The 27,460-nt window shown below is 40.8% G+C and overlaps 1 protein-coding gene across 1 annotated transcript in view; it reads right to left on the bottom strand.

Annotated features, from left to right (window-relative positions):
• DSEL (dermatan sulfate epimerase like) overlaps window positions 1–27,460 on the bottom strand; it is a 70,870-nt gene that overhangs the window by 11,790 nt on the left and 31,620 nt on the right. Inside the window, exon 2 of the mRNA XM_053714876.1 lies at window positions 1,813–1,908. The gene's annotated coding sequence lies outside the window, so the exon portion shown is untranslated. The remainder of the gene's footprint in view (window positions 1–1,812; window positions 1,909–27,460) is intronic.

Here is a 27,460-nt window from a genome sequence, read left to right as displayed (position 1 = left end):
ACATAAATTTCTATTGGGCTCCACTTTGGCTTTAGCACATATAGCACAGATATCTTCCTCTGAATCAGACATGTTTAACACACTAGCAAATAAACTAGCAACTTGGAAATACTTTTCAAGTAATTTACTATAATATGAAAACGTACTGTGCCTATAAGAAGCACAGAAAAAGTTATGACAGTTGAAAATTAATAAACTGAAAAGTTATAGCATCAAATCTTTGTAAAAAACACAATTTTAGCAAAGGATTGCTCCCATTAGCAAAGGATAACTAACCCTGATAGCAGAAAAAAAAATAAAAAAAAATACAGAAATAAACATTTTTTTATCACAGTCAACTACAATCTCACAGCTCTGCTGTGAGTGATTACCTCCCTCAAAACAAGTTTTGAAGACCCCTGAGTTCTGTAGAGATGAACCGGATCATGCAGGGAAGACAATAAACTTCTGACTGAATTTTTTGATGCGTAGCAAAAGCGCCAAAAAAGGCCCCTCCCCCTCACACATAACAGTGAGAGAGATCAGTAAACTGTCATAAATTAAATAAAACGACTGCCAAGTGGAAAAAAATAGTGCCCAAAACATTTTTTCACCCAGTACCTCAGAAAATTAAACGATTTTACATGCCAGCAAAAAACGTTTAACATTAATAAATTGAGTGTTATTAAAAAGCCTGTTGCTAGTCCCTGCAAATTAGGCTAAAGTTTTATGCATACAGTATAATTCCAGTGAAGTGCCATTCCCCAGAATACTGAAGTGTAAAATATACATACATGACAGCCTGATACCAGTTGCTGCTACTGCATTTAAGGCTGAGTTTACATTATATCGGTATGGCAGAATTTTCTCATCAATTCCATTGTCAGAAAATAATAAGCTGCTACATACCTCTTTGCAGATTAATCTGCCCGCTGTCCCCTGATCTGAAGTTTACCTCTCCTCAGATGGCCGAGAAACAGCAATATGATCTTAACTACTCCGGCTAAAATCATAGAAAAACTCAGGTAGATTCTTCTTCAAATTCTACAAGAGAAGGAATAACACACTCCGGTGCTATTATAAAATAACAAACTTTTGATTGAAGGTATGAAACTAAGTATAATCACCACAGTCCTCTCACACATCCTATCTATTCGTTGGGTGCAAGAGAATGACTGGTAATGGCAGTTAGGGGAGGAGCTATATAGCAGCTCTGCTGGGTGAATCCTCTTGCACTTCCTGTTGGGGAGGAGTTAATATCCCATAAGTAATGGATGATCCGTGGACTGGATACACTTAACAAGAGAAAACAAAAACAAACAGCCACCCAGCATCAGCAGTGCTGAGGTCATGTCTTGCTTTACTGTGATCTCATAAGATTTCATATTAAACGTCCTTAAACAGAGTAGGAAAATAACATGACTGTATCTGCACATGCCAGATGCACGCTCAAGTACAAGTCCCGGGACTAGCATCTTGATTGGCTGCTTAAAGTCCCTTTACAATGGAAAGTTTAAATGAAAATTTAAAGTAAAACATCTTCCTTTTTTACATAGAGATGTTCAGGTGATATTTTCTAGTCAGCTTTTTACAGCTATGCTACATAACTTCCAAGTGCTTCAACATTTATGCGTCATGTTGCTCAATAATAAATTAAGCAAAACAGGCATCAACAATGATTTGTAATGCACTATACCAATTATTAAACTTCTATTAAATATAGGAGTAGGCTGAAGTAGTAGTTCACAATTAAATTAAGATATATGCAGCTGGTCATAGTAAGAAAACTATTGTGTAAAAATGATTTGGAATAACACATTTGTAATTTTGTACCTGTTCCGTAACAGTTCATGGTCTACCAGTCTTTGTTAGGGGTCTGCTTTTAATACTTGTTGACGGCATATCTGTTTTACATATGTACTGTATTACCTGAAATGAAAATAATAGATACATATTGTAATCCATCCAGTTTCATTAGTATACTGATACATTAGAAGCATATTAATTATTAATTTTTCATTAGGATCTTTAAACAATTTTCTTTTTTTCTGGAAATTCTTGATTTGCACTTACCCATGAAGAGTAATTTACTTTAAAATTTTGTTTTTTAAATATTATTATTATTATTACCGCTTATTTGTAGAGCACCAACAGATTCCGCAGCGCTAATAGATTCCGCAGCGCTAATGTTAATATTAGATATTAATAGATAGATGTTAGATATTAATTAGGTACCATGGTTTTAATAAACCAGCCACAGAAAAGATTTTGTAATTAATCGTACCTTTTATTTATTTTTGTATTTATTTTATTTTTCATTAGGATATTGATCTGGTGCAAATATCAATGGTTTGCAAACAGGATTACCTTTGTGAATTAAGTAAGTGAAACAAAACTAGTAGAAGCTAATACCAAAAAAGAATCCACTTCTGAATATTTAATTAGTACCTGCCGATAACATCATAAACCAAAGGGGGAAATTCTAAAGGTCAGCTAACTATTGTTAAAAGAGTTTCTTAAAATATGACATATGTGTGAGTTTCATGTGAAACAGCAAATAGTGTTCGGCAGTACTGTTTAAGGAAACTGAAAAGGAAAGGAAGAGTGAACAAATATTTCTACATAAACATATTCACCAGCATCTTATTGTACGGCAGGGAACCTTCCAAGCATAATAAATACGTGCAAGTACGCTTTTATTTTAACACATTCTATTTTAAAGCCAAATGTGCTAGAGGAATATAAAAATAAAAAAGAAATCCTCCTTCAAGGAACAGCAAACCCAAAAGTTTTCATTCATGATTCAGATGCAATTTTAAACAACTTTCTAATATACTTCTATTATAAAATTGTATTCTTTCTACTAGTATATCTTGTTGTAAAGCAGGGATGTAAGTTTAGGAGTGTGCATGCGTCTTTATCAAGCTCTGCATGGAGCTTGATGCCCCGTGTTTCCGGGCGAGCCCTCAGGCTTGCCGGAAACAGAAGTTATGAAGCAGCGATCTAAAGACCGCTGCTCCATAATCTGTCCGTCTCCCATGTGGCGGCGGAAAGAAATCGTCAGAAATCAACCCGATCGAATACGATCAGGTTGATTGACACCCCCTTCTCTGCAGGGGGCGGTATTGTACCAGCAGTTTACAAGAACTGCTGGTGCAATGATAAATGCAGAGAGCGTATGAAGTAAATTGGAAATATTTTTAAAATTGTATGCTGTTTAAATAACAAAAGATAAGTTTTGAGTTTCATATCCTTTTAAGCATTGCATACGCTGAATCAGATAATGAAATGTACAGCTCTGCGTCCGTTAGCTTTATATTTTGATGACATCACAAGGCCAAGTCACTCATTTTAAACCAAGCCAAACTTTAAAGGTACATAAGATTCAAACCACTTCATAATGTATTACAATGGGTTTTTTTTGTTGTAAAAATTGTTTTTTTGCTGCTCTGGGACTTAGGCCCTGAGTCTAAAAAGCTCTATACAAATGCTCATCAGTCCTGCTTCCCTGGTTGAATTATATAAAGTGTCTCGCTAAGGCGCCTATGCTGCGTTTTCGTATAGGGAGGAGATGAATACATTACAAAAATACACAATACAAATCGTAATTTGTACACTGGGTGTGCAAAAAAAGCAAGAAATTGTACTTAAAAGTACAAAATACAAATCGTAATTGTTGTTTTTTCATAACATAGGGTAAATATGGGCGTTGGGAGTATATGAAATTTTCTCTCAAATTCCAGTGTAATTCTATAAACATCTTCACACTACAGTTTTTTTTTTTTTTTCTCGCTAGTTAAAAATTGGCGAGTTTTCACCAAAATACTTAAAACACTAATTATTCTAAAAGGATAACCTATGGATATGAAAATTGAAGTCAATTTTGGGTACAATGCACTGAAAACAACCTAATTTGATTTGTATTAAGCATAATATTCAAGTTTTAAACCATACCGGTTATCCCCTCTGTACTTCACACTCCATTGCAAACTTTTACCTAGAGAGCTCTCATTATTTGCACGGGAGACATCTTGAGACACGCAGGGACAGCCCATTTTTTATAGAATTCCACTAGGTCTGCCCCTGCGAGCGTTGGAGTGGAAACCCACATCTTGACTGGCAATGTTTTTAGAATTAGGGCCTAAGTGTTCTTTTCATAGAATGGAGCCAGGGTACTGGTACCACAGGAACACAGAACAGGATACTGACAACACACGAATACTGAGCAGGGTCTGAACAGGATACTGGCACCATAGGAAAACTGAACAGGATACTGACAACACACGAATACTGAGCAGGGTCTGAACAGGATACTGGCACCACAGGAACACTGAACAGGGTACTGTGCTCCACAGGAACACTGAACAGGATACTGGCACCACAGGAACACTGAACAGGGTACTGTGCTCCACAGGAACACTGAACAGGATACTGACACCACAGGAACACTGAGCAGGATACTGGCACTACAGGAACACTGAGCAGGATACTGGCACTACAGGAACACTGAGCAGGATACTGGAACCACAGGAAAACTGAACAGGATACTGGCACCACAGGAACACTGAACAGGGTACTGTGCTATACAGGAGCACTGAACAGGATACTGACACCACAGGAACACTGATCAGGATACTGATACTACAGGAACACTGAGCAGGATACTGGCACTACAGGAACACTGAACAGGATACTGGCACTACAGGAACACTGAGCAGGATACTGGCACCACAAGAACACTGAACAGGATACTTGCACTACAGGAACACTGAACATGATACTGACACCACAGGAACACTGAGCAGGATACTGACACCACAGGAACACTGAGCAGGATACTGGCACTACAGGAACACTGAACATGATACTGACACCACAGGAACACTGAACATGATACTGACACCACAGGAACACTGAGCAGGATACTGGCACTACAGGAACACTGAACAGGATACTTGCACTACAGGAACACTGAACATGATACTGACACCACAGGAACACTGAGCAGGATACTGGCACCACAGGAACACTGAACATGATACTGACACCACAGGAACACTGAACATTATACTGACACCACAGGAACACTGAGCATGATACTGGCACTACAGGAACACTGAACAGGATACTGATACCACAGGAATACTGAGCAGGATACTGGCACTACAGGAACACTGATCAGGATACTGACACCACAGGAACACTGAACATGATACTGACACCACAGGAACACTGAACATTATACTGACACCACAGGAACACTGAGCAGGATACTGGCACTACAGGAACACTGAACAGGATACTAATACCACAGGAACACTGATCAGAATACTTACACCACAGGAACACTGAACAGGCTACTGATACCACAGGAATACTGAGCAGGGTACTGACACCACAGTAACACTGAACAGGCTACTGATACCACAGGAATACTGAGCAGGATACTGAAACCACAGGAACACTGAGTAGGATACTGACACCACAGTAACACTGAACAGGCTACTGATACTACAGGAATACTGAGCAGGGTACTGACACCACAGGAACACTGAGCAAGATACTGACACCACAGTAACACTGAACAGGCTACTGATACCACAGGAATACTGAGCAGGGTACTGACACCACTGGGAACACTAAGCAGGATACTGACACTACAGGAACACTGATCAGGATACTGAAACCACAGGAACACTGATACGGATACAGACACCACAGGAACACTGAGCAGGATACTGGCACCACAGGAACACTGATCAGAATACTAGCACCACAGGAACACTGAGCAGGATGCTGACACCACAAGAACACTGACAGGATACTGACACCACAAGAACACTGAACAGGCTACTGACACCACAGGAACACTGAACAGGCTACTGATACCACAGGAACACTGAACAGGCTACTGGCACCACAGGGACACTGAACAGGATACTGGCACCACAGGAACACTGAGCAGGATACTGACACCACAGGAACACTGAGCAGGATACTGACACCACAGGGAAACTGAGTAGGATACTGACACCACAGGAACATTAAACAGGATACTAACACCACAGGAAAACTGAAGAGAATACTGACACCACAGGGACACTGAACAGGATACTGGCACCACAGGAACACTGAGCAGGATACTGACACCACAGGAACACTGAGCAGGATACTGACACCACAGGGACACTGAGTAGGATACTGGCACCACAGGACTACTGAGCAGGATACAGAGGACACAGGAAAACAGTTCAAGGTAATTGTGTCACAGGAACTCAGTGCAGCTACTGGTGTCACTAGGCACTGAACAGAGTGTACAGCAAAAAATCCAGCAAATAAAGAATGGTTAGGGAGTCAAAACCAATCAAGCAGAAATAGGGAAAATGCAGTAGTCAGATGCAGAGTCCTGGTTCAGGCAAAGGGGTCATGATAACAAAAATCAGTCAATTTAGGCTTCTCATCAAGAGGGCAATACAAAAGGCATAAACAGGAGGACAGGCCGAGTCAAATACAGGAAAGACACTCAGCAGGCTACAGGAGAAACTGACAGAGGTAAAAACAAATAGATGATCAATTTCCGGGCAGGAAGTGTCTATAGAAGCAGGCTTAAAGAGTTGGTAAATAATAAAGATTTGCAATGTACCAGTGGAAACTACATCCTATGCACATCTAAACCGCTACATTATTAATCATATTTTCTTTATTATAATTTTAAAAACTATTTTTTTTATTTTCATTACATAGTCGTATCCTTCAATTTCATATTCTGCAGTTTAGAGAGTGCTCACAATTGAAAGCCTTTGAAAAAAAAATGATGTTGCTTTCCAGGGTTACTTCTAAATAGTGGTTTGGTGAAAGAATTCAGAATCACTTGTTACAAGTAAATCATAGGGAATCACCTCTGGCCGATACTACATGTGTATAAATACTTGCACGCGTGTACAGCCTGTCTGATACTGAGATGAATTTGAGCAAAAGAGTGCCTGCGTATCTATGCTACATCACGCCACCCCTTAGAAAAAAGTGAGCTGTGCTGCGAGAGAACCAGGATGGTCACCACAAGACTGAGAGGAGCAGGTAAAATATGTAAAAAAAAATATTTATTTGCACATAAAAACAAAATTTATGCTTACTTGATAAGCTTATTTCTTCAAGATGTGGTGAGTCCATGGGTTCATCTTAATTACTGTTGGGAATATCACTCCTTGTCAGCAGGAGGAGGCAAAGAGCACCACAGTAATGTCAGCCGTATAGGAATCAGTCCGGGGTGTAACCCAACTGCTAGTGTGAATAGAAAAACACACGCTAGCACACTGAGAAATAACCAGGACGTGACCCACTCAGGAAACAGACAAGATAGGTTTCAAGAAATAATAATTGTTCCTTTAAGCAGGCTTGTAACAAACAAAAAGACAAAGTTCTCTTTTGCAGCTTGTAAAAGTAAATGTCCCTTTAAGCAGGTTTGTAACAAACAAAAAGACAAAGTTCTCTTTTGCAGCTTGTAAAAGTAAATGTCCCTTTAAGCAGGTTTGTAACAAACAAAAAAGACAAAGTTCTCTTTTGCAGCTTGTAAAAGTAAATGTCCCTTTAAGCAGGCTTGTAACAAACAAAAAGACAAAGTTCTCTTTTGCAGCTTGTAAAAGTAAATGTCCCTTTAAGCAGGCTTGTAACAAACAAAAAGACAAAGTTCTCTTTTGCAGCTTGTAAAAGTAAATGTCCCTTTAAGCAGGCTTGTAACAAACAAAAAGACAAAGTTCTCTTTTGCAGCTTGTAAAAGTAAATGTCCCTTTAAGCAGGCTTGTAACAAACAAGAAGATATATATCCAAGAGAAGGTTTAAGGATAAGGCATAAGCAAGGTCAGGCAGGCAGAAGTCGGTATCCAAAAATCAGAAGCAGAGATCAGGCAAAAGCTAGGTCAGGCAGGCAGTAGTCGATATCCAAATAACAGTAATAGGGTAAGGCAAAAGCTTGGTCAGGCAGGCAGGAGTCGGTATTCAAACAACAGTAGAAGGGATTAGACAAGAGCTAGGTCAGGCAGGCAGAAGTCGGTACACAAGAGAAGCAATATATTCAAGTACTCACAGATGCCGGGGAATCAAACAAACAGGCCCCGAGTACGATCTCCCGCCGGAGTTTAAAGGCAGGAGCGGTGACGAATACAGAGGGGTGTGTCAGAGGATGCGTCACGTTGCTAAGCGACGTGACGTCATCCACACTGAGAAGCTCCGGGAGCCGCGGTGACACGGCGATGAACGGAGAATTCATGACAGCACCCCCCTCCTCAAGAACCCCTCCGGGGAATAGGACCAGGTTTAGCAGGATGAGACTTGTGGAAGGCCTTTATTAAAGCAGGAGCATTTACTTGATGAGCTGGCTCCCAGGAACGTTCCGTGACTGGATAACCTCTCCAATGAATGAGATAATACAATTTCTTGCCACGGAGTTTGGAATCCAGAATATGACTGATCTCAAACTCAGGATGTCCATGGACAAACAGAGGTGGAGGTTTAGAAAGGGGTTTAGAATACCTGTTGGACATCATGGGTTTTAGAAGAGAAACGTGGAATACCGGATGGACTTTGAGAGTCTTAGGTAAAGCCACTCGGTAAGCAGTGGAACACACTTGACCCAGTATTCGGAAAGGACCCACGTATCGTGGTCCCAGTTTGGTAGAAGGTTGTTTCAGGCGAAGAAAACGAGAGGAAATCCAAACTTTATCGCCAGGACGATACTTGGGAGCCTTCTTCCGTCGAAGATCTGAAAAGAACTTGTAACGTTTAGAAGTTACAGAGAGGATACGATGTATTCTTCGCCAATGTCGGGTTAATCTTCGGGCAGAAAGATCAGAAGCAGGATTTTCTGTGGAAGAAGTATGCAAAGGAAATGTTCTGGGCTGAAATCCGTAAGCCGCCTGAAAAGGAGATGTCTGAAGGGAGGAATTATACCGGGCGTTATGAGCCAATTCAGCCAAAGGAAGGTAAAAAGTCCAGTTAGAGTGAAAATGATCCACATAATGTCTGAGATATGTTTCAAGACACTGATTTACCCTTTCAGTCTGGCCGTTAGATTGTGGATGATGAGAAGTAGACAGGGAAATTGAAGTTCCAAAATGTTTACAAAGTGACCTCCAAAATCGGGAAACGAACTGTACCCCTCTATCTGAAACAATATCCAGAGGAAATCCATGGATTCTTACAATATGTAAAATAAAAAGTTCAGAAAGTCTTTTAGCAGACGGTAATCCTGGTAAGGGAACAAAATGAGCAGTCTTAGTGAACCTGTCGACCACTACCCAAATAGTGTTGTTTCCAGATGACAAAGGAAGGTCGGTAATGAAGTCCATGGATATATGCGTCCAAGGCTGATGAGGTATGGGCAACGGTTGGAGCAACCCAGAAGGAAGTTGGTGAGGAGTCTTATTTATGGCACATTGTGTGCATACTGAGACGTAATCTTTAACATCTTGAGAGAGAGTAGGCCACCAGACATGCTGTTTGAGATTTCGAATGGTGATACTGATACCAGGATGTCCAGAAAGGGGACTATCATGAGCCCAAAATAGAAGCTTGGAACGAAGGCGTTCAGGAACAAAGAGTAAACCATCAGGAGGTTTACAGGACAAAGGAAGATTCCTTTGAGCGGACTGTAATTCTTGTAACCAAGAAGTTGTTAGCTGGGCTATGACTTCATGAGGTTGGAGAATGGTACCAGATTCAGGAATTGGGGTATCTTGAAATTGTCTGGAAAGGGCGTCTGCCTTAATATTTTTTGAACCAGGTATGTAAGACAAATTATAGTGAAACCGGGAGAAAAATAACGACCAGCGTGCTTGCCTGGAATTCAATCGTTTGGCCGTTTGGAGATAAAGAAGGTTTTTATGATCAGTGAGTATGGTAAACGGCAAAGAAGTACCCTCCAGCCAATGCCTCCATTCGTCCAAGGCCATTTTAATGGCAAGCAACTCTTTATTGCCTACGTCATAGTTAAATTCAGAAGGAGTGAATTTTTTAGAGAAAAATCCAACAGGATGAATCATTCCAGTCTCTGGTATTCGTTGAGAGAGAACAGCTCCAGCAGCAACAGAAGAAGCATCAACTTCCAGGATAAACTGAAAATCTGGATTTGGGTGACGGAGAATAGGTGCAGAAGAAAAAGCTTCTTTGAGAGACTCAAAAGCCTCTATAGCCTCAGGAGGCCATTTTTTGCAATTTTGCCCCTTTCTAGTGAGAGAAGTAAGGGGAGAAGTAATAGTAGCAAAATTCTTGATGAACTTCCTGTAATAGTTGGCGAAGCCCAGAAAACGTTGCAAAGCCTTCAGAGAATCAGGTCTAGGCCACTCCAAGATGGCAGAAAGTTTAGTAGGATCCATTTCAAATCCAGATGCCGATATTACATAACCCAGAAAGGGTATGGATTTTTGATGGAAAGAACATTTCTCCAGTTTAGCAAACAGATGGTAATCTCTTAAACGTTGAAGTACTTTCCTGACGTGGTGCACATGATCTTGGTGACTTTGAGAAAAAATCAAGATATCGTCAAGGTATATGATGACAAAAATATTCAAAAAATCACGAAAGATCTCGTTCACAAAATGTTGAAAAACCGCTGGAGCATTGCATAGCCCAAAAGGCATGACCAAATACTCGTAATGCCCAAATCGAGTGTTAAAAGCAGTCTTCCATTCATCTCCTTGTCGTATACGGATAAGATTGTATGCACCACGTAGATCAAGTTTAGTAAATATAGTAGCTCCCTGAAGATAAGTAAAAAGTTCAGGAATAAGGGGTAGAGGATAACTGTTCTTGATGGTAATCTGATTTAATCCTCTGTAATCAATACAGGGTCGTAATCCACCATCCTTCTTTCCTACAAAAAAGAAACCAGCCCCTACAGGGGAAGAGGAGGGTCGAATAAATCCTCTAGCCAGATTGTCCTTAATATATTCTTCCAAAGCCACGTTTTCAGGTTTAGAAAGTGGATATGTCTTGCCTCGAGGATAGGTAGCCCCAGGAAGGAGATCAATGGGGCAATCAAAAGGGCGGTGAGGAGGAAGACGTTCAGCTTCCTTTTTGGAGAAAACATCCACAAAGTCATGATAAGGCATAGGTAGAGAATCGGGAGTTTCGATTGTGAGAGCAATAGTGAGTGGTAACTTGGTGATCTTTTGAAGACATTTAGTCAGGCATGTAGATCCCCAGGAGGTGAGTTCGCCACAAGTCCAAGAAAAAGTAGGATTATGCACTTGGAGCCAAGGTAGTCCCAAGATAATGGGAAATTGAGGAGTGGGAATGACATCGAAACAGATTGTCTCGGAATGAAGTATTCCTACAGTGAGAAGTAAAGGTTGAGTAGCAAACTGAATGTATCCGGAACCCAATGGATCTCCACTGACCGTAGAAACTGAAATTGAATACTCTTTCTTTAGTAAAGGTATAGAGTGAGTAGAGACGAATGTGGAATCAATGAACACTCCTCCAGCACCAGAGTCGATAAGAGCTTGGGTATGAATCTTACTATGTCCGGTTTGAAGGGTTACTGGAACAAAAAGTTTCTTGTATAGGGAATGACTACTGTTTTGGCTTAACCCAGTTCCCTGGACTAGAGTTAAGCCCTGGCTTTTACTGGCCTGGTAGGACAATCCCTTAATAAATGCCCTTTAAGGCCACAGTACAAACACAAGCCAAGAGAACGTCTTCTCAAGCGTTCAGTCTCTGTTAATTTTATACTTCCCACTTCCATGGGTTCAGCCTGATCTGGAGTAGGAGAGGCAGGAGTGACTGGATTAGAAAAACGAGGAGCCAAACGAAAAGGAGTTCGAGATGATGACCTCTGTGTTCTATCCTTTTCTTGTTGGCGTTCACGAAATCTGGCGTCGAGACTGATACAAAGATTTATTAAGGCTTCCAAGGATTCTGGAAGCTCCCGATACACCAATTCATCCTTGAGACGCTCCGAAAGTCCTTTACGAAAAGCGGCTCTAAGAGCTCCCTGATTCCAGGTAGTTTCAGAGGCCAGGGTGCGGAACTCAATTGCATATTGAGAAACTGGTTGACTACCTTGACGTAAATCCAAGAGAGTAGCTTCAGCAGCGGATGACCTTCCAGGTTTATCAAATACATTTGAAAATACAGAGAGAAAAGTATCAACATCCAGAAGTATAGGGTCATTCTTTTCAAGCAAAGGTGATACCCAAGCCAAAGCTTTTCCTTTCATTAAGGATATAAGAAATGTTATTCTAGAAGAGGGAGTAGCAAACAGAGTAGGGCTATTTCGGAAATGGAGACGACATTGATTGAGAAAGCCCCTACATTCTTCAGGATTCCCATCATATTTATCTGGAAGGGGTATCCTGGGACTCAGTTGTACCTGAGACTGGTTGTTTGAAATCGAAGGGGGTAATGCCTCATTAGGATTAGGATTGGGATTAGGATTGGGAGGTGTAGTAGCAACCAAATTTTGTAATAAAGCAGTTATTTGATCAAGTTTAGTGTCCAGGGATTGTAAGTGAGTGGCATGAGATCCTAGTAACTGTCCCTGGTGGGCCACGGCCATGGATAATTCAGTGGGGTCCATTTATGGCCTGTTTGTAATGTCAGCCGTATAGGAATCAGTCCGGGGTGTAACCCAACTGCTAGTGTGAGTAGAAAAACACACGCTAGCACACTGAGAAATAACCAGGACGTGACCCACTCAGGAAACAGACAAGATAGGTTTCAAGAAATAATAATTGTTCCTTTAAGCAGGCTTGTAACAAACAAAAAGACAAAGTTCTCTTTTGCAGCTTGTAAAAGTAAATGTCCCTTTAAGCAGGTTTGTAACAAACAAAAAGACAAAGTTCTCTTTTGCAGCTTGTAAAAGTAAATGTCCCTTTAAGCAGGTTTGTAACAAACAAAAAAGACAAAGTTCTCTTTTGCAGCTTGTAAAAGTAAATGTCCCTTTAAGCAGGCTTGTAACAAACAAAAAGACAAAGTTCTCTTTTGCAGCTTGTAAAAGTAAATGTCCCTTTAAGCAGGCTTGTAACAAACAAAAAGACAAAGTTCTCTTTTGCAGCTTGTAAAAGTAAATGTCCCTTTAAGCAGGCTTGTAACAAACAAAAAGACAAAGTTCTCTTTTGCAGCTTGTAAAAGTAAATGTCCCTTTAAGCAGGCTTGTAACAAACAAGAAGATATATATCCAAGAGAAGGTTTAAGGATAAGGCATAAGCAAGGTCAGGCAGGCAGAAGTCGGTATCCAAAAATCAGAAGCAGAGATCAGGCAAAAGCTAGGTCAGGCAGGCAGTAGTCGATATCCAAATAACAGTAATAGGGTAAGGCAAAAGCTTGGTCAGGCAGGCAGGAGTCGGTATTCAAACAACAGTAGAAGGGATTAGACAAGAGCTAGGTCAGGCAGGCAGAAGTCGGTACACAAGAGAAGCAATATATTCAAGTACTCACAGATGCCGGGGAATCAAACAAACAGGCCCCGAGTACGATCTCCCGCCGGAGTTTAAAGGCAGGAGCGGTGACGAATACAGAGGGGTGTGTCAGAGGATGCGTCACGTTGCTAAGCGACGTGACGTCATCCACACTGAGAAGCTCCGGGAGCCGCGGTGACACGGCGATGAACGGAGAATTCATGACAAGTAAAACTGTTAAGTATCACTTCCCTACCCATAAACCACAGTCATTCAACCGAAAGCAAATGGAGAAAGGAAAGTAACACAAGGTGTGGAGGTGTGTGAGGTTTAGTAAAAAAAAATCTTGAAAAATTAACAAAAAAAAGGGGTGGGTCCATGGACCCACCACATCTTGAAGAAATAAATTTATCAGGTAAGCAAAAATGTAGTTTTCTTCCAAAGATGTGCTGAGTCCACGGGTTCATCTTAATTACTGTTGGGAATCAATACCCAAGCTAGAGGACACAGATGAATAGGGAGGGATAAGAACAAGCATGCCTAAACGGAAGGCACCACCGCCTGAAGAATCTTTCTCCCAAAAGCCACCTCAGCTGAGGCAAAAGTATCAAATCTGTAAAGTATGTAAGGAGGACCAAGTTGCAGCCTTGCAAATCTGCTCCATAGAAGCTTCATTTTTGAAAGCCCAAGAAGAGGCTACAGCCCTAGTGAAATGAGCCGTAATTCTCTCGGGAGGTTGCTTCCCAACAGACTCATATGCCAGACGAATCACACTTCTTAACCAAAAAGCAAGAGTAGAAACAGTAGCTTTCTCACCTCTAAGCTTTCCAGAAAAACAAACAAAAAGAGCAGAGGACTTACGAAAACCCTTAGTGGCCTCCAAATAAAACTTGAGAGCACGAACTACATCAAAATTGTGCAACAGACGTTCCTTATCCGAAGATCAATCTCCTGGTTAATATTGTTAGTAGAAACAACTTTGAGAAGAAACCCCAATTAAGTATGAAGAATCGCCTTATCCGCATGAAAGATAAGATAAGGGGAATCAAACTGCAAGGCGGAGAGCTCAGAAACCCTCCGCGCAGAAGAAATAGCCAGAAGAAAAAGAACTTTCCAGGACAACAATTTAATGTCAACAAAATGCATTGGCTCAAATGGAGTCCATTGCAAAACTCTGAGAACAAGATAATAAGGCCGATTTATGAAAGGTCTTGCGGACCTGATCCGACAGTGCGGATCAGGTCCGCAAGACCTCGCTGAATGCGGAGAGCAATAAGCTCTCCGTATTCAGCATTGCACCAGCAGCTCACAAGAGCTGCTGGTGCAACGCCGCCCTCTGCAGACTAGTGGCCAATTGGCCCCCAGCAGGGGGTGTCAATCAACCCGATCATATAAATGGGCCTCTAAGACTCCATGGGGAGCAACAGGTTAAAATACAGGCCTGATTCTGACCAAGGTCTGACAGAAAGACTGAACATCTGGCACATCTGCCAAGCATTTATGTAACACAACAGACAATGCTGAAATCTGACCTGTCAGAGTGCTAACAGACAACCCTTTTTCCAGACCTTCCTGAAGAAAGGACACAATTCTTGGAATCCTAGCCCTACTCCAAGAGTTGCCCTTGGATTCACACCAATGAAGATACTTCCTCCATATCTTATGGTAAATCTTCCTAGTAACTAGTTTACGGGCCTGAATCATAGTCTCAATAACAGACTTGGAACACCCACGCTTAGAAAGAATCAAGCGTTCAATCTCCAAGCAGTCAGCTTCAGAGAAACGAGACTTGGGTGGAGGAAGGGCCCCTGAAGAAGAAGGTACTTCCTCAGAGGTAACCTCCACAGAGGTGGAGACGACATCTCCACCAGATCCGCATACCAGATCCTTCATGGCCAAGCTGGGGCAATTAGGATCACTGATGCCCTTTCCTGCTTTATACAGGTGATCACCCGAGGAAGAAGGGCAAATGGAGGAAACAGATAAGCCATGCTGAAGTTCCAAGGGACTGCTAACGCATCTATTAGGTAGGCCTAAGTATCCCTCGACCTGGAACCATACTTCGGAAGCTTGGCATTCTGATGAGATGCCATCAAATCCAATTCCGGAATCCCCCATTTGGAGACCAAGCTGGAGAACACAGCCGGATGAAGTTCCCACTCTCCAGGATGAAAAGTCTATCTGCTTAGGAAATCCCCTTCCTAGTTGTCCACTACCGGAATGTGGATAGCAGAAAGACAACAACCGTGGGCCTCCATCCACTGGATAATCTGAGACACCTCCTTCATGGCCAGAGAATTCTGAGTTCCCCCCTGATGGTTGAAGTAAGTCACAGAAGTTATGTTGTCCGATTGGAATCTTATAAACTTGCTCAAGGCCAACTGTGGCCAAGCCAACAGAGCGTTGTAGATTGCTCTCAAATCCAGAATGTTGATTGGCAGCACAGACTCCTCTCAAGACCAAAGCCCCTGCGCATTTAGGGAATCCCAGACTGCCCCCGAGCCCACCAGGCTGGCGTCCGTGGTCACTATTTCCCAGGATGTCCTCTGAAAACAAGTCCCCTGAGACAGGTGTTCAAGTGAGAGCCACCACCGAAGAGAATCCCTCGTCTTCTGGTCTAGAGATAACTTTGGTGAGAGATCCACATAATCCCTGTTCCACTAACTGAGCATGCACAACTGTAGGGCTCTTAGATGAAATCGAGCAAATGAGACGATGTTCATGGCGGCCACCATCAGACCAATTGCTTCCATACATTGGACGACTGACAGATGAGCTGTTTCCAGCAGAACCCGAAAGATGGAAAGGAGATTCACTATTCTCGTCTCTGTTAGAAAGCTCTTCATCAGAATAGAATCTATGACAGTTCCTAGGAAAACTACCCTTGTTGCCAGGACCAGGGAGCTCTTCCCCACATTTATCTTTCAACCGTGGGATTGGAGGAAGGCCAGAAACATCTCCGTATGCGATGTTGCTTGATGATTTGTCGGCGCCTGAACCAGAATGTCGTCCAGATAGGGAGCCACTGCAAGAGAGCTCCTAGAACCTTCGAGAATATCTTTGGAGCCGTGGCTAGGCCAAAAGGCAGAGCCACGAACTGGAAGTGTTGGTCGAGGAAAGCAAACCTCAGGAACTTGTGATGATTCCTGTGAATAGGAACATGTAAATATGCATCCTTTAAGTCTATGGTCGTCATGAATTGACCTTCTTGAATCAGAGGTAGAATCGTGCGAATGGTTTCCATCTTGAAAAATGGGTCCTTGAGGAACTTGTTTAGACATTTTAAGTCTAAAATGGGTCGGAATGTCCCTTCTTTTTTGGGAACTACAAACAGATTTGAGTAAAATCCTAGACCCTGTTCCTGCTTTGGAACAGGAACAATCACTCCCAGTGACAAGAGATCTTGAACACAATTCAAGAACGTCTCTCTTTTTATCTGGTCTGCAGATAATCTGGAAAGGTGAAACCTGCCCCTAGGAGCGTAATTCCTGAACTATAATTTGTAACCCTGAGAGACAATTTTCACCGGCCAAGGATCCGGAATGTCTCTCAGCCAAACTTCAGAAAACTCAAACAGTCTTCCCCCAACCTGATCCAAGCCTGGATCGGGGGCAATCCCTTCATGCTGACTTATAGTCAGTAGTGGGCTTCTTAGCCTGCTTTCCCTTGTTCCAAGACTGATTTGGTTACCAAGAGGGCTTGGAGCTGCCCTGTTTGGACGAGGAAGAGGATGACTTTCCTCTAAAGTTCCGAAAGGAACAAAAATTACTCTGACGTCCCTTTGGTCTGTTCTTTTTGTCCTGAGGCAAGAAGGAACCCTTTTTTTCCTGCAATCTCAGAAATGATCTCAGCCAGGCCCGGTCCAAACAAGGTCTTTCCCTTGTAAGGAAGTGCCATAAGCTTGACTTTAGACAAAACATCGGCTGACCAGGACTTAAACCATAAAGCTCTTCTGGCCAACACTGCGAAACTGGAAGCTTTAGCTCCCAGTCTAAGAACCTGAAGAACAGCATCAGCAATATAGGAATTGCTAACTTAAGAACCTTAATCCTATCCTGAATCTTGTCTAATAGCATCTCTTCCTGAAGCAAATCAGACAAGCATCAAACCGATAGGCAGCACTAATCACCGTGGCAATACATACTACTGGTTGCCATTGGAGCCCTAGATGTACATAAATCTTCTTCAGATATGCCTCCATCTTCTTATACATTGGGTCCTTGAAAGAGCAACTATCCTCAATAGGAATAGTGGTCCTCTTAGCCAGGGTTGAGATGGCCCCTTCCACTTTAGGAACCGTAGACCAAGACTCCTTGATAGAAGTCTCCATCGGAAACATCTTTCTAAAAACCAGAGATGACGTAAAAAGGCACCTCCGGCTTCTCCCATTCCTGAGTTATGATTTCCTTAGCCCTATCTGGCACAGGAAACACCTCCAAAGAGGAAGGAACATAAAAAAAACGATTCTGGGAAACTCGGTTAATGCTGCAGATACCACTGAGGATACCTGTGCAGCAATCTCTGCCCTTAACCCCTTAATGACCGAGGACGTGCAGGGTGTGTCCTCAAAAACAAATACAGTAAACGCCTGAGGACGTACCCTGCACGCCCTCAGACTAGAAAGCAGCTGGAAGCGATCCTGCTCTCTCCCTGCCATTTTCCCGTTATTGCAGTGATGCCTCAATATTGAGGCATCCGGCAATAACCTTTTTTAGCCATCCGATGCAGAGAGAGCCACTCTGTGGCCCTCTCTGCACGGGACATCGATGGCCGGTATCGTTGGTGGGTGGGAGCTGGTGTGGGAGGCGGGTGGCGGCCATCGATGGGCCTTGTGATGTGGAGGGGGCGAGATAGTAGGCGGGGATAGCCAGGTGCGCATGGACGCGCTCACGTGCACGGGGAGGTGGGGGCAGGCGCGTGCACGGGGAGGGAGCAGGTGGGAACCGCTACACTACAGAAAAACTTGTGTTAAAAGTGGGAAAAAGGGGGGAATACATTTTATAAATAACGATCAGTCAGGGGTGAGGGTTTGTTCTGTGGAGGGGGAAGCTACACTACAGAAAAAAATGAAGTTTTGCAAACTGGGTACTGGCATACAGCTGCCAGTACCCAAGATGGCCCCCTAATAAGGCAGAGGGGGAGGGTTAGAAAGCTGTTTGGGGGGGATCAGGGAGGTTGGGGGCTAAGGGGGGATCCTACACAGCAGCATATGTAAATATGCTAAAAAAATTAATAAATTCAGAGATACCTTTTATTTTAGTACTGGCAGACATTAGGCTCCACATTGAAAAACTTTTCTTTACCCTGTAATGTAAGTTTAACACAGGAAGAGCAGAATTGCATGGTTGCTGCAATTTGTGCCTCTAAACACAATAAGCTAAGCAAGGGTTAAATTGAGCAGTCTCCTTTTCCATATCAGACATGCTTGTCACTATCCTCACGGCCTTAACCGATAATCAGACTAAGGCCCAGTAAAATAAAGTCGCAACAAACGAAAAACTGGTAAACAGTTATCCTGCTTTAGCTTTATTTGATCAAATGTTGCACAAAGAAATAACCGCTATACAGAACAAAGAGTTATGCCTAGGCGAGCGTTGCCGATCCGACTAACACCTCCCTCCACACCTCAGTATACTGAGATGCCTCCTTACCGCCACTGATCACCAGCTTGCTCTGTTTCTCCTTATAGCGCTACTTAGCTTAGAGATTCCCCACAGTAACACAGCCGCAACCAGGAGATTCACCTGCGTAGTGCATGGAGTAGAGACCAGGCCGAATACATGACTGAAGTAGGGGAGGCGCGAAAACCTCCCGCGGAACAAGGAAGGAGGGGGCTTGGCCAAGCTGTACCAGCATGCCATCAGGAAAATAAAAATAAAAAGTGACAAGCACCCAACACACATAACAGGAGCCCGAGAGATATATAATTGTCTCCCAAACACTGTTCCTGCAAGCATGTCTTAGCAATCCCTTACACCAGGGTGAGCTAAACAGTCACATTCTAAGTGCCCTTTCTCCCTCTGGAAGAACTAGCACTTACCTGTTCAGCTGTCCAGCATGTAGACAGTCCCAAGGTATGAGAGGACACCTCTTCCTCACAGCGACCTGGTCAAAAGCAGATAGCAAAGTAACCAACAATGGTATCTGAAACTAGGGCAGCAAATGTGAGAAAAACTTTGCAAGCACCTCTTTGCAATTTCCCCACTGCTTTAAAGCCACCACATCTTGACCACAAGACTAACATGGAGTATAGCTATACCCTAATACTTGCTTGAAGTAATCCATCTTCTGCATGATACAAAATTTTAATTACACACTAAACTTCACCTCCTCCATGCACGATAGGCAAAGAGAATGACTGGGGTTTATGGGTAGGGAAGTGATACTTAACAGTTTTACTGTGGTGCTCTTTTCCTCCTCCTGCTGGCGAGGAGTGATATACAGTAATTAGGATGAACCTGTGGACTCACTACATCTTTGGAAGAAATAATACAAATTTTATTTACATAAATGGAACACAAGTGAAAGTTTCATAATATAAAGAACAACACAAAGTTAACTATCCCTTTAAATAGTCTGTGCTGATTACCAAACCAGCTACAGTTTGCAGGCAGGTGGAGCTATCAAATGCCGATAACAGGTCTCCAAATATCAGCCTGATCCAAAGCCCTACAGAGGCTCAGAGGAAAAGCCACAATACTGCAAACCATGAGGTCTGGGAACAATCCCATGCACAAGCTTGAGAGTATGTTGAAGGCAAAAGGAATTGCATTGTATGTGTTGTTGGCTCTCTATGTGATGCTTGTACATACATCACAGTGCTTGCTTCAACATGGGGTTGGCATTGCACACAATTATGCTTACATAAACAGAAAAGGTGAAACAGCATAGTGTCAAAAAACTAAAAAGAATCGGCTATATTACAAGTTGCGCGATGACTACAGTGCGCGCAATATGTTTTTTCTTTAGGCTCCCTCGACCGTGTGTAATCTCCACCAATGTGTGTTAGTGAAGCAAGGGCAATCCTGAATGAACTGGGATGTTTACTTGGATAACTTCATGTTATTCTTTGTTGAAGAGATATCTAGATAGGTGGTGTGCACATGCCTGAAGCACTACATGACAGGATATAGTGTTGCCATCTAGTACTCTTTCTAATGTACAATATTATTGAAAAACTGCAGCCATATAGTGCTGCCATCTAGTGCTCTTTCTAATGTACAATATTATTGTAAAACTGCAGCCATATAGTGCTGCCATCTAGTACTCTTTCTAATGTACAATATTATTGTAAAACTGCAGCCATATAGTGCTGCCATCTAGTACTCTTTCTAATGTACAATATTATTGTAAAACTGCAGCCATATAGTGCTGCCATCTAGTGCTCTTTCTAATGTACAATATTATTGCAAAACTGCAGCCATATAGTGCTGCCATCTAGTGCTCTTTCTAAAGTACAATATTATTGTAAAACTGCAGCCATATAGTGCTGCCATCTAGTACTCTTTCTAATGTACAATATTATTGTAAAACTGCAGCCATATAGTGCTGCCATCTAGTACTCTTTCTAATGTAAAATATTATTGTAAAACTGCAGCCATATAGTGCTGCAGTCATGTGCATACTCCTGAACTTACATCCCTGCTTTGCAACAAAGGATAACAAGAAAATGAAGCAAATGTGATAGTTGTTCAAAATTGTATGCTCTATTTGAATCATGAAATAATTAGTTTTTGTTGCATGTCCTGTAACTACAAGATTCTTTTCTGCAGGCTTGCAATAAATGAATAGTTTAGTTTAGCACAAAAATGTTTAGAATGTATTAACACATTTGTTTTTGTCACAATTTAATAGCCAAGCTCCATCCATCCCTTTCCTTATTTGTAGGAGCCAATCTAGAATCTCTGGCAGGGTTAGCCTTGTGAAGAATGTCACACGTAATTCTCAGAACAGCAAATGCCAACATTTTCAGATTTAAATGAAAGGAAAAGGATATAAAAGTTGTTTTACAATAATTAAACACTGTATATTACAATCACAATACAAATAAACTAGATTTAACATTTATTGAATTATACAAAAAAAGGTCACCTGCAGCATGTGGATGAGAAATCTGTGAATTTTTTAGTCACTGGGGATTAACCAAGGTCAAAGAAATAATCTCATATTTGTCAAATTACTATGTGATTACCAAAAGACTAATTCATATAATTGCATGATGTCAGCATAATATAAATAACCACTTAAAATACACAGAAAATGTACCACCATACATTTTTGGCAGAAACAAAGTTAAAGTAATAATAAACCCATTTTTTTTTATTTCATGACTAAGACAGAGCATGCAATATTAAGCAACTTTCTAGTTTACTCCTATTATCATTTTTTCTTTGTTCTCTTGCTATCTTTATTTGAAAAAGCAGGGATGTAAAACTTAGTAATTGGTCCATTTTAGGTTTAGCACCCTGGATAGCGCTGGCTTATTGGTGACTACATTCAGCCAACCAATAAAAGCATAACCCAGATTCTGAACCAAGAATAGGCCAGCTCCAAAGCATTACATTCCTGCTTTTTAAATAAAGATAGTAAGAAAATTTGACAATAGGAGTATATTAGAAAGTTGCTTAAAATTGCAAGCTCTGTCTGAACCATGAAAGAAAAAAAATTGGATTTAGTATCCCTTTAGAAACAGAGGGTCTTACATCACTAACCCAATGGGCTAGATTTATAAAATTTGGGCAGACAGGATCCCCTGTAGCGGATCATGTCCCCCCGACATCGCTAAATGCAGAAAGCTGTCGGCATTTATAAAGGGACACTGAACCCAATTTTTTTTTTTAGTGATTCAGATAGAGCATGCAGTTTTAAGCAACTTTCTAATTTACTCCTACTGTCAATTTTTCTTCATTCTCTTGCTATCTTTATTTGAAAAAGAAGGCATCTATGCTAAGGAGCCAGCCAATTTTTGGTTTAGAACACTAACCAGCACTTGTTTATTGGTGGGTGAATTTATCCGCCAATCAGCAACAACAAACCAAGTTGTTCCCCAAAATTGGTCTGGCATCTAAACTTACATTCTTGCTTTTCAAATAAAGATACCAAGAGAATGAAGAAATTTTGATTATAGGAGTAAATTAGAAAGTTGCTTGCTCTATCTGAATCCCGAAACAAAAAATTTGGGTTCAGTGTCCCTTTAACATTGCACAAGAATTTCTGGTGAAATGCTTGTGCAATGTGGCACTCTGCACATTCACAGCCAATCGGCCGCTAGCAGGTGTCAATCATCCCGATCGTATCTGATCGGGATGATAGCAGTCCGCCACTGCTATGACCGCTGCTTCTTAACTTAAGTTTCAGGCGGACCGGAAACTTCAGGGTTAGATTGCAGCATCCACTGCTTGATAAATCTACCCCAATGTATTAATTTTACAACACATATACTCAAACAAGATTTAACCGGATTTGCATTTTTTTATTTGAAGCTATATAAGCAAATTATAGTATAGGGACTTAAAGGGATATTCTAGCCAAAATGGAAACCACATGGGTGCATTTTGGTATTGAACAGAAGCAATTTTTTAATATACATGCATTAGCAAAAATGCTTCTAATAAAAGCTACAACTGTTTTAAAAGTGTATTTAAGTATGCACCGTGCACCAGCATTTTAAACACAACACTTGTTCTGAGAGCCTAAGGTGCTTGTAGCATCTGGTAATGACTCAATTTGTTAATTGCTGACATGATACAAGCCCCACTGATGATCTGAGCAGCTGCATTATTTAACATGTGGGTGCAGTGTAAATATCTAGCTATGCTTCACATGCACATGCAGAGAAACAGTGATAACTCTTACTAGAAGCATTTTTGCCAATACATGTATATTGAAAATATGTTTCTGTTCAAAGATGCAATAAATCCATGTGCATTTATATTTTGACTGGAATGTCCCTTTAAAGAAAAAAATATATATATTTTTGTAAAAGCACTATTGTTGTTGTTACAGCTGACTTCTACAATAGCATACAAATTCCAAATATACATTATTTTCCACTAACTAATGATGCTTATTCCTTATTGTGAATATTTTCTATAACATTTCTTGTCAGACATTAGGGGATGGCTTTTTGAAGAAAAAAGAAAAATAAATAAACTGCTAACAAATTAAATTGGTTTATCCCCCTATTAAAATATGTTGACAAATGGTGGAATCCAGTACTTTTTGTTTGACAGGAATTTTAAATACTTTATCAGTGCCCAACAAATTGAAAAATGTATGAAAATTGCATGTATTGGAATGCTTTATTTTTAAATAAAGATTTGTATTAAAGACACATGAAATAAAAAAAATTCTTTCATGTTTTGGGTAGAGCATACATTTTAAAAAGCTTTCTAATTTACTCTAGAGCACTATATGGCAGCAGGTTTGCAAGAATTGTATCCATTTGCAAGGGTACTAGATGGTAGCACTATTTCCTGCCAAGTGCTGCTCCAGACACCTAAGGGCTAGATTACAAGTGGCGCACTAACTGTTTTGAGTCAGTGATAAGGGGTTTACCGCGAGTCTGCACATGTTGGAAGTATTGTGCATATTATAAGTTGAAAGTAAATGTGTTCACTCAAGCACAATAACATTTAACGAGAGTCGGGACAGCTTAACCTCAGAGCTCTGACTAAAAAGAGACAGAAAACCCCAAAATGTTCTTTCATGATTTGGATAGAACACAATTTTAAACAACTTTTCAACTTCTAATAACAAATGTGATTAATTCTCTTGTTATCCTTTGCAGAAGGAACAGCATTGCACTACTGACAGCTAGTTGAACACATTTAGGTAGCCAATCACAAGAAACAAATGTGTGCCAGCACCAATCAGCAGCTAGCTCCCACTAGGGTGGGATACATTTTTTTTTATTTTAAACAAGGGATACCTAGAGAACGAAGAACATTTGAAAATAGAAGTGAATTTAAAGTGTGTTAAAATTGCGTGCTCTATTTGAATCAAGCAAGTTTAATTTTGACTTTCCTATCCCTTTAACTGTTACGCTTGAAAAAAAAGTTGCACAAAATACATCAAAAACATAATTTATGCTCACCAGATAAATTCCTTTTCTTCCGGATAAGGAGAGTCCACCTAATTTAGTACGTAAGACTGCCTTATCTCAGAAACTCTTCATGCAGAGGCAATAGCCATTAAAAAGAGAACCTTCCAAGATAACAATTTAATGTAAATGGAATGCAGAGGCTCAGACGGAACCTGTTGCAAAACCCAAAGAACAAGATTAAGGCTCCAAGGACAATTGTGGGGTGGGGGAGGGAAGAGAGCTGTTTGGGAGGGATTAGGGGGTCTGATGTGTCAGGTGGGAGGCTGATTTCTACACTAAAGCTAAAATTAACCCAGCAAGCTCCCTACAAACTACCTAATTAACCCCTTCACTGCTAGCCATAATACACGTGTGATGCGCAGCGGCATTTAGCGGCCTTCTAATTACCAAAAAGTAATGCTAAAGTCATAAATGTCTGCTATTTCTGAACAAAGGGGATCCCAGAGAAGAATTTACAACCATTTGTGCCATAATTGCACAAGCTGTTTGTAAATAGTTTCAGTGAGAAACCTAAAGTTTGTGAAAAAGTTTGTGAAGAAGTGAACATTTTTTTTTTATTTGTGAACATTTTTTGTAGACCTTGTATTATCATGCAGGAGTGTCTGTTTCACATAAAGAACACTACATAGCAACATAAACATGTCTCAAGTTAAAATTTGTGTTTCTAAATTTTTCTTTAAGGGTTTTTTCGTACCTACGAAACTTCAAAAAATATTTCTGCTAAGCGGTGAGGTTTTGAATATCAGGCCCTAAGCCACCAACAGATAGAAACCTTTACTATGTTTTAAGTATTTCTCTATTGGGTTTATGATTGGCCAAGAACAAAAAGCAAAGCTTGCATACTTATTGACAAACACAATAATCAGTTAACAATTATTTTGCTGTTGCACTCATTTTGTTGATTTGTTAAAGGGGATGTCTGTTTATCATATTTTTGATGAATGCAACAAATAATCTGTTATTTTAACATTTGTCCAAAAAAAAGACACACTTCTAGTGGCGTATTTAGGTTTTGTGCTGCCCTAATTTTTACTCCCATAGGCTAACATGGGACGCGTCGCAAATCGGTATCCAATATTCAGCGCAAGGACTTACGTGGCGAAAATGGAGAAATCTTACTCCATTTTCATCTCGCCATACAAGGCAGCTGCAGAAGGCCTTGCGCTGAGTATGAGAGCACCGTAACTCCCGAAACTGGCTGCAAAAATAAACTAACACCTAACGCATGCACAATATCTATCTACCTGTCAACCGCAATCCCCCACCACTAATAAACTGTATTAACACCTATATCCGCCATCAAACCCACATCGGAACTAATAAATGTTTTAAACCCTTAACCGACAACCCCCCCCCCCCACAACGCAATAAGCCTAATTAAACTAGTAACCCCTATATCCGCCATCAAACCCACACCGCAAGTAATAACTAAATTATTAACCCCTAAATCCGCCAACCCCAACATCACAAACTACCTATTAAAGTATTAAACCCTAAAACGTCAAAGCCCCCAACACAATAAACCTAACAAAAGTATTAACCCCTAAACCGCCAAAGCCCACAACGCAATAAACCTAACAAAAGTATTAACCCCCAAAGCCCACAACGCAAATAAATTACTAAGCCCCCTAGCCTAACACCCCCTAAATGAACCAAAATTACAAAATACTAAAGTTACTATTAAAATAAAAAAAAAACTAGCACTTACTTTAAAAATAAAAATAAACTAATTATAAATTAAAGGGACAGTCTAATCAAAATTACAATTCTGGTGTAGACTGTCCCTTTAAACTAAAATTACAGAAAATAAAAAAAATCTAAGATTACATAAAATAAAAAACAAAATTACAAAATTTTAAAAAATTATACCTAATCCCTATGAAAATAAAAAAGCCCCCCCTAAAATAAAAACACCCCCTCTACTCTAAGAATAAACTACCAGTAGCCCTTAAAAGGGCTTTTTGCAGGGCATTGCCCCAAGATAATCAGCTCTTTTACAAAAAACAGTAAAACTCCCCCACCCACCAAACCCCCCCCAAATAAAAGAACCTAACACTAAAAAACCTAAACTACCCATTGCCCTGAAAAAGGCATTTTTTTGGGCATTCACTTAAAAGAGTATTTAGCTCTTTTACTGCCCACCCTATCTAAATAAAAAAAATATTCAAATCAGCCAATAGAATTTTAGTATCTCTCATCCTATTGGCTGATTTGAGTTTGAAGAATCAAATCAGTGAATAGGAATTCAAGGGACGCCATTTTTAATCGTGTCCCTTGAATTCTCAATCCAGTGTGCGGCAGCGATCGTGCGAAGAGTATCCTCCACGCTTCATGGCTCCGCGGTCGCTGGTCTTCAGTTCCAGGCTCGCCGGTCTTCATCTTCGCCCTCCGCTCTGCGCCGGATTGTTCCTGGAAGAAGAGGTTGCCGCTTGGAAGACTTCAGGGCATCGGACAGGACCTTCTCCGCCAGACTTCAGGAATGGTGAGTATTAACCTGGGGGTTAGACTTAGGTTTTTTTTAGTATTTTTGGGTTGTTTTCTTTTTATTTAGTTAGGGTGGGCAGTAAAAGAGCTAAATGCCCTTTTAAGGGCAATGCCCAACAAATACCCCTTTCAGGGCAATGGGTAGTTTAGGCTTTTTAGTGTTAGGTTCTTTTATTTGGGGGGGTTTGGTCGGTGGGGGGGGGGTTACTGTTAGGGGGGACTTTGTTTATTTTTTTGTAAAAGAGCCTTTTAAGGGTTACTGGTAGTTTATCCTTAGAGTAGGGGGTGTTTTTATTTGGGGGGGGGGCTTTTTTATTTTCATAGGGATTAGGTATATTTTTTTTTAAATTTGGTAATTTTGTTTTTTAATTTTATGTAATCTTAGATTTTTTAGTTTCTGTAATTTTAGCTTAAAGGGACAGTCAACACCAGAATTTTGATTAGACTGTCCCTTTAATTTATACTTAGTTTATCTTTAATTTATACTTAGTTTATTTTT

This window comes from Bombina bombina, chromosome 5, assembly GCF_027579735.1.
Source record: "Bombina bombina isolate aBomBom1 chromosome 5, aBomBom1.pri, whole genome shotgun sequence".
NCBI lineage: Eukaryota > Metazoa > Chordata > Amphibia > Anura > Bombinatoridae > Bombina > Bombina bombina.
This window is presented reverse-complemented; position numbering and strand designations above follow the sequence as displayed.